Raw genomic sequence first — 13,814 nt, 5'->3', positions numbered from 1 at the left:
CGGTGTTCAACCCAAAGTCTGCAGCTAGTGCAACCAATCCCAAAATTAAACTATTATAGTGCAAGACATCATGCTTAGAGCACGGAAAGATTAGGCGATGTGATTTCCTATATCAAGGCCATAATTACTAGTGACACGCCAACAGAAAGTACTCAAAAATGGTTACAGCCAGCTTCTTAGATTGATCATATGGACGTCTTCAGCCAAATAATACTGACCCAAAAACAAAACTTGATCCTGTATCACAACCCCACGGAAGCTAATTCACTTCATAACATAAATATAAAATATGAACTAATATACAGGCTGAGTCACCTAACGTTACCACTGGATATATTTCGTAAACCACATCAAATACTGACGAACCGATTCCACAGACCGAACGTGAGGAGAGGGGCTAGTGTAATTGTTTAATACAAACGATACAAAAATGCACGGAAGTATGTTTTTTTAACACAAAACTACGTTTTTTTAAATGGAACCACGTTAGTTTTGTTAACACATCTGAACATATAAACAAATACGTAATCAGTGCCGTTTGTTGCATTGTAAAATGTTAATTACATCCGGAGATATTGTAACCTAAAGTTGACGCTTGAAACCTCCGACGTTCAGTTGCGTGTTGTAACAAACACGCCGGCCGGAGTGGCCGTGCGGTTCTGGGAGCTACAGCCTGGAGCCGAGCGACCGCTGCGGTCGCAGGTTCGAATCCTGCCTCGGGCATGGATGTGTGTGATGTCCTTAGGTTAGTTAGGTTTAATTATATCTAAGTTCTAGGCGACTGATGATGACCTCAGAAGTTAAGTCGCATAGTGCTCAGAGCCATTTGAACCATTTTTTTGTAACAAACACGGGCTACGGTCGGCGAGCAGCATCTGCAGGGACATGTTTACGATGACGACCGTGTTTACGAGTGTGGCTGTAGTGCACTGTTGTGGTTTGGTCTAGCTGTCGCAGTGTCCGCAGCATCTTGCTGCTATTGTTATTCTGCATTCGTCTCCGCACGCAGACCAACTGTAGTACACCGTGTTACCAGACGTCTGTGATAGTGTAGTGTTGTAGGAACTGTGACCATAGTGTATTCGAACTCTGAAAAGGCGTAGATGATACTGATCTATGGCGAGTGTCGACGAAATGCAGCTGAAACCTGCAGGGTGTATGCAGAACGGTACCCAGACAGAGAGCATCCAACGTGCCGCACATTGCAAAACATCTACCGTCAACTGTATGCAACAGGTATGGTCGTAGCATGCAAACGGGTCCGTAACAGGCCCGTCACAGGAGAAGCGGGTGCAGTTGGTGTGTTAGCTGCTGTTGCCATAAACCCACACATGAGTACACGGGACATTGCAAGAGCCGGTGGACTGAGTCAAAGTAGTGTCATGCGCATACTGCATCGTCACCGCTTTCACCCGTTTCATGTGTCGCTACATCAGCAATTACATGGTGATGACTTTAATCATCGAGTGCAATTCTGTCAATGGACATTAACAGAGAATGCGTTGCAGTTTTACCTGTTTACCAATGAAGCGACTTTCACAAACCACGGGGCAGTGAATCTACAGAACATGCTTTACTGGTCCGTGGACAATCCTCGCTGGCTCAGACAGGTAGAGTGACAGCGACCGTGGACTGTAAATGTATGGTGCGGAATCATTGGCGACCACCTCATTGGTCCTCACTTCATTACAGGGGCCCAAACAGCTGCAACATACATCGCGTTTCTACAAATGATCTGCCGACGTTGCTCGAAAATGTCCCACTGGAAACGCGTCGACATATGTGGTATCAGCATGATGGTGCACCTGCACATTCCGCAATTAACACTAGGCTGACCCTTGACAGGATATTCGACGGGCGTTTCATGGGACGTGGAGGACGCATAAATTGGCCAGCCCATTCTCCTGATCTTACACTTCTGGACTTCTTTCTCTGGGGTACGTTAAAGGAGGATGTGTACCGTGATGTGCCTACAACCCCATAGGATATAAAACAACGTATTGTGGCAGCCTGTGGCGACATTACACCAGATGCACTGCGGCGTGTACGACATTCATTACGCCAGAAATTGCAATTGTGTGCAGCAAATGATGGCCACCACATTGAACATCTATTGGCCTGACATCTCGGGACACACTCTATTCCACTCCGTAATTGAAAACGGAAACCACGTGTGTACGTGTACCTCACCTCTCATGGTAATGTACATGTACGTCAGTGAAAAAGACCAATAAAACGGTGTTAGCATGTGGACGTAATGTGCTGTTCCAGTCTCTTCTGTACCTTAGGTCCATCACCGTTCCCTTTGGATCCCTACGTAATTCGGTGCTCTCCGATACCCACGATCGAACAGCGGAGGAGTGGTACTCAAGCGTCAACTTTAGGTTACAATATCTCCGGATGTAATTAACATTTTACAATGCAACAAACGGCACTGATTATGTATTTGTTTATATGTTCAGATCTGCTAACAAAACTAACGGGTTCCATTAAAAAAACGTATGTTTGTGTTAAAAAACATACTTCCGTGCATTTTTTTATGGTTTGTATTAACCAATTACACTAGTCCCTCACCTCACGTTCGGTCTGTGGAATCGATTCGTCAGTATTTGATGTGGTTTACGAAATATATCCAGCGGTAATGTTAGGTGACTCACCCTATATAACGGTGCCTAGGAATATTGTTATGTAGCCAACTATCTGTCTTCATTCATCAACCTACACAAAGGAAATCTAGTGTGGTTAGGACTCTGAATAACTCATGGGCTCAATTAATTAATACTACAATACTTGGTGGCTACCCTTAAAAAATCGTGCTATTACACCATTGTAGCTCGAAGTCCAATTGCGTGGGCATATAGTCGCAGATACTAAAGAGTTAACCCCACCAAATACTCGGCGCCTGCTTGCAGCAAGGCAAAAACTGCCTTCGACCCGTAGAGCAGAAGGCTGTAAAGGTGCTAGAGACCTAGTTATGAAATATATCGTTGACCATACGAGTCATAAACCACTACGTAGCTCGAGGTCTACTTCAAATCACAGAACCAAATTTTGAAGAGTAATAGCTAAATACGAGACATTCATTGGCGTACACAACTACGTCTGTGGCCTTCTATCTACTCCATAATGTAAGTTGGATATGAGGAGATATTCAATTATGTTTCGATAGTACAGCAGTGCAGCTTAGTGCCTACATTCCCCAACATAAAGTTGGAACTAATTCCACGACAAACAACTTGAATCTGAAACACAATAACGACCTAGCTTGTGTATGCAATAGAACCTTACTGTCATCTTTCTAACAATTATAACGTAAATACATACAGACGTACCTCGAAATCTCCGTCAAGTTAATGTCCAACATTTCCTGAAGGACTAACAGTTATAGTCTGAAGCCTTTCCAATTCCTAGCAACTGAATACCACCCTGTATATGAATAGAAACGGCCAAAATATCGCAATAAATGTGTCAAAGAAATACATCGTACATACTGCAGTAAACACTGTCGGAGTAAAACTGAAATAAGAGATATCCGACTCGAAGACAAAGCCTGTGTTAGGAGAACACCTTTCTTTATCCATAGAGTGAATTGCAAGGGATATTAGTGGGTATTCAATAATCTGCCATTTATATAGGACTGCAGTTATAGAGTAACCTTCAACAACGCTAAGTGAAACTATTGGAGATCTAATGCATTATACACAAGACACTCTGACAACTTAGCCTCACTATACAATCGGACAGAACTGTCTCTTAACTACAAGAATTAAAGCGGACCCACAAACACACACCAGCGTAGCTTGAGATCTAATTCCAAACCGTAATCCAAAAGGTACTGAATGCAAGAATGTGATCAATTTTCACACCCTACAGTTGCATATATGAGGCTGCTCCCTTCCTTTAAACAACAAATAGTTGTACCATGCTATTAAAGAATTTCGTCAAAACCTTTATACAGGAATGTAGCTCGAGGTCTACGTATGATAACATAACGTAAATAGTGCAGAGGTCCTAACCATAATAGATCTAGGTACTACTGGCGCCTAGCATTTATTTGCTACCAGATATTACAATTCACTGATTTCTAGGTGGAAGCCTATAACTTCGCCTTGCATATATAAGTAATATCGTCACCTACAAGTCATGTACAGAGCTGCGGAGTTCGAGCCCTATGTTCGACGCCGTTATACCGCAGGGAGCCAAACTAGGTAGAACCTATTATATCACAAGTACACTGAGTGAAACAGGGTCAATATACGGTACATCAATATACTTGAACTCTAACTAATTACTTGCAGTACCACATCCGCCCAAATAAAAGTATGACGGCACAAAATGTAGCCCAAGATGAAACAACAAGGTCCAAAGGCCAAGCAGAATTTTATATCTGAAGGTCCAAGGGGCAAACAGAATTTTTCTTTTTTTGCCCTGAAGAAACAGTTGATGTCTAAGTGCGGAAAATGTGATACGTATCAAAATCTAATTAAAGCACACAGAGTTTATAGAACATCTTGAAATATTCTGAAGAAATTGATATCGGCAAACTCTAACTGATCCTTAACAGCATTTTCTTTATATAGTTTTCTGTGGCTGTGTACCTGCATGGTTTCTAAAGTATCAAGATAATTACCGTACCGACGTTGTGTAAGACCTTGAAATTGTGGTCAATGGCAGTCATATTATGCTTAGGTTCTCGAAGGTGCTCCCCAAAAGCAGATTTATTGTGTGTAATCGTGTGTTCTCTACATTTCACCAAAAAGACCGACCAGTTTAACCTATATAGAACCTATTGCATTGCCTACACTCTAGTTTATATACTCCAGATTTTTTATATTTGTCACTATTTTTGCCGATGTAATGCCGCAATTTAAACCGAAACGTATTATTAATTTGGAAAGCTATAGAGATATTGGATTTGCGAAACTCTCTCTCAATAAAATGTCTCATACACTTTTCCCCTGTATACCATGGGCACATATTTAGTCTTGGGCCTACGAGCTTTATAACTGTAATTGTTCCTAAGTTTCTGTTTTAATGTATTATATAAAGACTCAGCTTCTCCCTCTTTATAACCATTATTAATAGCAATCTGCTTCAAAATCCGCAGTTCGTTGGCTACGCTATCAGAATCCAGAGGAAATTTTAACATTCTATAAACCATGGAGTTGAAAAACGCATATTTTTAACATGGGGATGACAAGAGTCTGCTCTTATAATCGAATGTGTACATGTAGACTTACGAGAAATACAAAATTTGTACTTCCCATAACTTTTAGAAATTGTAACATCCAGGCAATTTAGACTTTAATCTTTCTCTAAGTCGACTATAAACTGAATATTCTTTAGTAAACCAATTAGAGCCGCTAGATACCTTTTTTTTTCTTTCATCTTCCCTGATAAGGGCGATCAAATCGTCTACATAACGTTGGTAATACACAGTTCTATCGTTAAATTTTTTATTAAACTTAAGCAATTTATTTTCAAGGTTGTTCACAAAAATGTCGGACATCATGCCACTTAGCCAATTACTATTGTCAATCCCTTTTCTTGATGATAAATTTCATTATTAAATAAGAAATAACTACTTGACAGTACCACCGAGCAGAGAGGACGCATAGCAGAGAAGCAGCAGCACTTGTCTGATAATCTGTAAATTAATTTAGTCTTTGTTTTTTGTTCTCGTGCTTCTGCAGAGAAGTGAACTGTAAGTGTGTATTTTAATGTGTAGACTAGTGGTTATAAAGTTAATCACAGTTTTTGTTGTTACATAAGTCTTGTGAATAACCTTGTGTAGGGCGGCTTCCTAGAGTAAATTTTCCCGTCGCCAGAAACTCCGCCACGTCACTAAGTTTTAATTTTTGCTAGTAGTCAGCACACACTTTAGATCAGTGCATTGTAGTTTGAATATTTATCCTGTGCAGTAACTTTCCGGTAAACAGGATTTCTAATAATCAGCATCAGAAGAGACATTTATTTCTGTTTAATTGCTTACAGTATCAGAGTAGAGTGAGAAATCTGTACAGCAACTTTTAGCGTTACGTTATTCTTGTTGGTACATTTTCAAACTCAGTAGCGAAATTTGAGAGCTGATATCTATTTTATGCACAGTACGGTATCTCTAGGGACTATGCTTGCAGACCTGCGACGCCTTTGGTGCCTCTGGAATCCACTGTTGACCCGCACGTCGCTGCGGCTTCCGATATGCAACATCTGTCCGGTCCGTCCTCACTCCAGAGTGGGTGGCAGACACGGGTGGGTTCGCGTGTCTCGGGAAAGAAAGTAAAAGAGGGAACAGGCCGTGAGGCTGGCCCCCTAAGTCTCAGCAACAGGTACGAGGTGCTACCTAGAGTTGATGATGACTCTGAGACAGCACGGGATGCCTCTCCTGTTGGGCCAGCGGTCGATTTTCCTGCCCGGCAAACACAAGTACAGAGGGTGGGTACTCTAGTCATTGGGAGCTCCAATGTCAGGTGGGTGATGGAGCCCCTCAGGGAGATAGCAGGAAAGGCGGGAAAGAGTTCCAGTGAGCATTCGGTATATTTACTGGGAGGTCTCCTCTGTTATGTGGAGGAGGCTCTGCCGGCGGCTATCGAGCGTACTGGGTGCAATCGGCTGCATGTAGTGGCACATGTCGGCACGAATGACGCCTGCCGCATGGGTTCTGAGGCCATCCTCGGCTCCTTTCGGCGGCTGGCTGATTTGGTGAAGGCAATTAGCAAGGCACGCGGGGTGCAGGCTTAGCTGTCTATTTGTAGCATCGTACCCAGCGTTGATCGCGGTCCTCTGGTTTGGAGCAGAGTAGAAGGTCTAAACCAGAGGCTCAGACAGCTCTGCGACGGTATCGGATGCGAACTTCTCGACCTCCGCCATCGGGTGCAGAATTATAGGGTTCACCTTAATAGGTCAGGCGCGCACTACACGCATAAAGTGGCTACTATTGTAGCGCAGTACGTGTGGCGGGCACATGGGGCTTTTTTAGATTAGAAAACCCCTCCCTTGGGAACAAAGACGATTTGCCTTTTAAATCAGCCACAGCGGCCGAAGAGAATCTTGGTCCTCGCAGATCAGAGGTAGAAAGGATTAATATGATCTTAGTAAACTAGAGGAGCATCCAAGGAAAAGTTCAGAATTAGTGTCGCTCACAGAAGGTTATAATGCACAGACAGTATTGGAAATAGAAAGCTGGTTGAAACCAGACGTCAATGACAACGAAATCCTAAATTCAGACTGGAATATTTCTCGTGAGAGTAGGTTAGTTGCCAATGGTGGCGGGGTATTTACAGCAGTAAAAAGTTCGAAAAACTCTAGCGATGTTATCACGGATTCTGAATGTGAATTAATTTGGGTGAAATTGAGTATCAAAGGAAGGTCAAAAATGGTGATCGGGTACTTTTATAGACCACCTGGGTCAGGATTTGTAGTTGCAGAGCGCTTCAGGCTGAACTTGCAGAATATCATTAGTAATTTTCCTGATCCTGCTGTTGTAATGGGGGTGACTTCAACTTGCCAGGTATAGATTGGGAGTGTTATGCCATCAAAACTGGTGCCAGAGACAGGTAATCATGTGGTATTGTTTTGTATGTCTTGTCCAAAAATTACCTTGAGCAAATAGTTAGAGAACCAACTCGTGAGGGTAACGTCTTAGACCTCCTGGCAACAAACAAATCTGAACTTGTCGAATCGGTTACCGTAGAGGACGATATCAGCGATCATAAGGCTGTGTCAGCATCTATGACGACAGGTCGTACAAGGAATGTTAAGAAAGGTAGGAAGATATATTTGCTCAGCAAGAGTGACAGGATACAAATTTCAGAATACCTCAGCAGTCAGCATCAAATATTCGGTAATGAGGACGAAGATGTGGAGAATAACTGGAAAAAATTCGAAGACATAATTCAATATGTCTTCCGAGTAATATTTTAAGGGATGGGAAAGATCAACCATGATTTAATTGCCGTGTTAGGAAAGCACTACGTAACCAAATAGCATTTCATCTCAGATTGAAGAGAAGTAAAAACCTAGCTCACAAACAAAAGCTGAACGAAGCGAAAATGAGCGTTAAGGCGAGCAATAAGAGAAGCGTTCAATGATTTTGAAAGTAAGACGTTGTCGAATGACCTGTGTAAAAACCGTAAGAGGTTTTGGTCGTATGTAAATCAATATGTGGGTCAAAATCCTCTATTCATTCTCTCAGCGACCATAGCGGCACTGAACCGGAAGACAGAGAGAAGGCCGAAATACTGAATTCGGTATTCCGAAGTTGTTTCGCCGCGAAAGATCGTAACACAGCCCCTCCTTTCAATCGTCGTACGAACATCAAAACGGTGGATATTGAGATGACCGATCGCGGAATTGAAAAGCAGCTACAATCGCTTAATGGGGGAATGGCTTCAGAACGAGATGAGATACGTATAAGATTCTATAAAGATTATGTGAAACAACTTGCTCCCCTTCTAGCAGTAATTTATCGTTGATCACTTGAGCAAAGAAAGGTACCTAACGACTGGAAAAAAGTGCAGGTGATTCCCGCATTTAAGAAAGGCCGTGAGACAGATCCACACAATTATAGACCTATATCGTTGACGTCAATTTATTGTAGGATTATGGAACATGTATTATGCTCAAGAATTAAGAAGTTCTTGGAAAATGAACTTCAGCTCTATAAAAATCTACATGGATTCCGCAAAGAGAGATCCTGTGAAACTCAGCTCACTCTGTTCCTCCATGAGATCCACAGCGCAGTGTAAAACGGCGCTCAGGTTGATGCCGTGTTCCTTGATTTCAGCAAGGCGTTTGACACCGTCCGGCATTGCCGTTTAATGTAAAAAATAAGAGCTTACGGAGTATCGGTGCAGACATGCGATTGGATTCAAGACTTTCTTGCAGACAGAACTCAACACGTCACTCTTAACGGAACTAAATCGACAGATGTAAAGGCAATATCCGGAGTACCACAGGGAAGTGTGATAGGACCGTTGTTGTTCACAATATACATAAATGATCTAGTAGAAAGCGTCGGATGCTCTTTAAGACTTTTCGCAGATGATGCAGTTGTTTACACCAAAGTAGCAACGCCAGACGATAGTAAGAATTTGCAGAACGACCTGCAAAGAATTGATGAATGGTGCAGGCTCTGGCAGTTGACCCTGAATGTAAATAATTGTAACATATTGTGCGTACATAGGAAAAGAAATCCACTACTGTACAGCTACACTATTGATGACAAATAGCTAGAGACAACGTCTGCCATAAAACATCTAAGCGTAATTATCCAGAGCGATCTCAAGCGGAATGAACAGATAAAACAGATAGTGGGAAAAGCAGACACAAGACTCAGATTCATGGGAAGAGTCTTAAGGAAATGTAACTCATCCACGAAAGAAGTGGCTTATAAGGCGCTTGTTCGCCCAATTCTTGAGTATTGTTCATCTGCCTGGGATCCCTATCAGGTAGGACTGAGAGAGGAGGTAGAAAAGGTCCGACGAAGAGCGGCGCGTTTCGTCACGAGATTGTTTAGCTGGCGAGAGAGCGTTATGGAGATGCTAAACAAACTCCACTGGCAGGCATTACAAGAGAGGCGTTGTACGGCACGGAGAGATCTACAATTGAAATTTCGTGACTGCACTTTTCAGGAGGAGACAGACAACATATTACTTCCCCCACTTACATCACTTATTGACCACGAGGAGAAAATTCGACAAATTAGAGCTAATGCAGAGGCTTACCGACAATCATTCTTCCCACGCACTATTCGCGAAAGGAACAGGATTGGAGGGATCAGATAGTGGTATCGAAAGTACCCTTCGCCACACACCGTTAGGTGGCTTCAGGAGTATGATGTGGATGTCTATCAGTTCCACAATTTCCACCTTACTTAGTTTCTGATGAGTTATTAAGTTATTCTTTATGAAATGAAATGATCCTATGTCATTTATTGGCCAGGATATTCCTTTCAGGGTTCAGTACGACTTCTATACATTCATTAAGAGCAATGTTGGCACACGCATTTTTTATATCGGAGGATACTAATTTTGAATCTTTCGGAATGTCAATATTTTTAAAAATGATGCCAATTCCAGACTATTTTTGAGATTCTATGTGCTATCGAAAACATAATATTCTTTTATTCTTTTTATTTTTAAGAATTTACTCACTTAGTAATTAAGTGAAAATTTTTTTTCGACGATCAGCCTAATACTTCGGCCTTCTTTATGTGTTTCAACTTGAGAACGTAAAGTAGGAACCTTCACATTCATCATTTTTAAATTGTGTTTCTCTCTTTCGTCTAAAATGAAGCTAAACTCTTTAATTTTCTTGTTAAGATTAGAGTCTAATTTATCAGTTGGATTCTTATCAACGCAACAAATGTTGTTTTCAGAAAAGAACGTCTCAGTTTTCAAAATGTAGTCCTAGTCTTGTATTACAACCGAAGTATTACTCTTATCTGCTTTTGTTAAAATAGCTGGCTGTCATGCAATTTTTTATTAATCGAGGCGAAGACTCGATATTCAGTTATTGCTTGGGTTGAACCGCTTAGTTCATTACCTATAAAATTATCTGCTTGAACTGCTGTTGACGCACATTTACTTTTACTCATGTCTGACATGTCTAATGTGATTTTAGTTTCAGCAGTGATTTATGCCCTAACTGCGACACGTACTTGTCATGTTATAGTGCAAACCATTTTTATAATAAATTAATTTCTGCATCGTTTAAACGAATATTACTTAAATTCTCAACACGTATAGCAAAAGTAGCACCTTTTTTAAGAAAGATCTCCAATTCAAGTCTCGGTGCGTAACACAGTTTTAAGTTTCAGGAGTTTTCAAAGTAGCGCATACTCCGTTGCCAGAGAAAGGTTCATATTGGTTGGTGTTCACAACAATTTTGTGTGCCGTCATCATTTACTCCCTGATAGACTAAACAAACCCATCTGTAAAATATGTCTCGAATTTGTGTAGAAAAAAACACCGTACAAATCATTGTATTTAATTAGTGATTACTGGTTTCAATTAGATAAATAGATCTTCGGATGTTGTTTGTTGTTGTGGTCTTCGGTCCAAAGCCTGGTTTGATGCAGCTTTCCATGCTACTCTACCCTGTGCAAGCCTCTTCATCTCCGAGTAACTACTGCACCCTGCATCCTTTGCAATTTGCTTGGTGTGTTCATTCCTTGGTCTCCCTCTACGATTTTTACCGTTCACGCTTCTCTCCAATATGAAATCGATGATCCCCTGGCGCCTCAGAACGTGTCCTACCAACCGATCCCTTCTTCTACTCAAATTTTCCACAAATTCCTCTTCTCCTCAGTTCTATTCAATACCTCTTCATTAGTCACGTGATCTACCAATCTAATATTCAACATTCTTCTGTAGCACCACATTTCAAAAGCTTCTATTCTCTTCTTGTGTACACTGTTTATCAGCCGTGTTTCACTTCCATACGTGGCTACACTCCATACAAATAATTTCAGAAAAGTCTTCGCGATGCTTAAATCTATACTCGATTTTAACAAATTTCTCTTCTTCAGAAATGCTTTCCTTGTCATTGCCACTCTAGATTTTATATCCTCTCCACTTCGACCATCATCAGTTATTTTGCTGCCCAAATAGCGAAACTCATCTACTACTTTAAGTGTCTCGTTTCCTAATCTAATCCCCTCGGCATCACCTGATTTAATTCGACTACATTCCAATATCCGCGTTCTGCTTTTGTTGATATTCATCTTATATCCTCCTTTCAAGACATTGTACGCTCCTTTCAACTATTCTTCCAAGTCCTTTGCTGCCTCTGACAGAATTACTACGTCGTCGGCAAACCTCAGGATTTTCTTCTCCCTGGATTTTAATTCTTACTCCAAATTTTTCTTTTGTTTCCTTGACAGCTTGCTCAATGTACAGACTGAATAACATCGTGAATAGGCTACTACTCTGTCTCAGTACCTTCGCAACCACTGCTTCCCTTCCATGCCCCGCGAATCTGGTAACTGCCATCTGGTTTCCGTACAAATTGCAAATAGTCTTTCACTCCTTGTATTTTACCCATGCCACTTTCAGAATACCAAAGAGAGTATTCCAGTCAACATTGTCAAGAGCTTTCTCTAAGTATACAAATGATATAAAAGTAGGTTTGCCCTTTCCTCAGTCTATCTTCTGAGGTAAGTCGTAAGGTCAGTATTGTCTCGCATGTTCTTACTTTTCTACGGAGTCCAAACTGATTTTCCTCGAGGTCGATTTCTACCAGTTTTCCTTTCGTCTGTAAGGAATTAGTATTTTGCAACTGTGACATATTAAACTTTTTCACATCTGTCAGCACCTGCCATTTATGGAATTGGAATTATTATATACTTCTTGAAGTCTGAGGGTATTTCGCCTGTCTCATGCGTGTTGCTCACCAGGTGGAAGAGTTTTGTCATGGTGGCCCTCCCAAGGCTAACAGTACACGTAAAGCTGAAAAATTCCGTTTCTCTAAAAGACTGGATTCTGTAACATTCAGCTAACTAAAATCCAATAACAGACCTATGAAGGTTGTCTTATAATACAGGGGGTATCGAAATTCTGGTTACTGATTGCTTAAGGGTTCTTGGTGTACAATGGTTTTAACAGAGCCCATGATCCGAGATAACGTGTTACCATGACACGGAAGAAACTGTACAATAGTGTCACACTATTAAACTGTTTACGAACGTAGTGACCGTGAGAGTCACAGTAAGTTACTAACGCTGCTTTACCCATCACCGTGACAAAGTGCAACGCTGCTCTAGTAATCACTATTTATGCATCCCTCTGTAAGGCGTTCGTCATGGAAATTTCGAATCATCCTGTAGATTACTTGTCTTACTTTTCATATTTCTAGTATCACACTCTGTGTTCTAATCTTCCATTACAGTCTTGCATCTTTAGCTTAGAATAATGTCCCATACCCAGTGAGGATGATTATAACTTACTAATAAGCCGTCGCTGAATGTACGTGATGATTGTTAAAGGTAAATTAACATTATTGGAAATTGTAAGAAAAGGATATGTAAGCAATTATTTGCGTTATGAACCAATAAGTGCTTAAAATGAGTGTTAACTAGTAAGAATTTTGTTTTTTAAACTGAAGTTACAGATACGAAGTACTGTCGTGAACAACATAAATTTTACTATGTGATAAGGCAGGTGCTAATTAAATCCAAAAGATTATCAACTAATTTTATCTCTCCCTCCAGCTTCTATAAGGCAGGCTAGAATTTGTTCTCTTAGTTGTGTTGTTTAATTCTCTTCTGTTTATAACGAAATACCTCGTTTCGGTGAAATCCGAGTTGTGAAAAGATAAATTGTTTTTGTGTATGTACAAGGTATAATTTGTCCTGGCTCTTGTGGTTTGCTGTCTTTTTTCCATGGGAAGCAAGCAACTTTATCGGCTCCTTTCTGTGTATTAATTACATCCCTACATATCTTTTTTATTTACTCAGACGTCAGAGGTAGCTTTTCTTTAATCATGCAGGTACGGTTATCACTCAGTTCTTTGTTTTGAAAGTAGTTAATCAGTAATTTGTATGGGAACGGCAACATCATGCTTCGTTTGCAGGAAGTGAATCGCAGAATGGAAAGCCACCCATGAGCAGTCAATCATCGAGTCTGCTCAGACGGCGCTTCTGCAGAAGCAATTATGTTGTAATAAGCGAGCGAACATCAAAGCTGCCGTTTCATCGTGTGCTGATCGAATACGTGTAGTAATATTTCAGCGCTATAACAGCTAGCCAATTTACGAGATCACGTGGAAGACTCTCCGTTCATCTGAAATGACTTCGGACTCCGCTGTTCACATCT

Source organism: Schistocerca americana, chromosome 1, assembly GCF_021461395.2.
Source record: "Schistocerca americana isolate TAMUIC-IGC-003095 chromosome 1, iqSchAmer2.1, whole genome shotgun sequence".
NCBI classification, from domain to species: domain Eukaryota; kingdom Metazoa; phylum Arthropoda; class Insecta; order Orthoptera; family Acrididae; genus Schistocerca; species Schistocerca americana.
The sequence above is the reverse complement of the archived record's forward strand: the minus strand, read 5'-3'. Positions refer to the sequence as shown.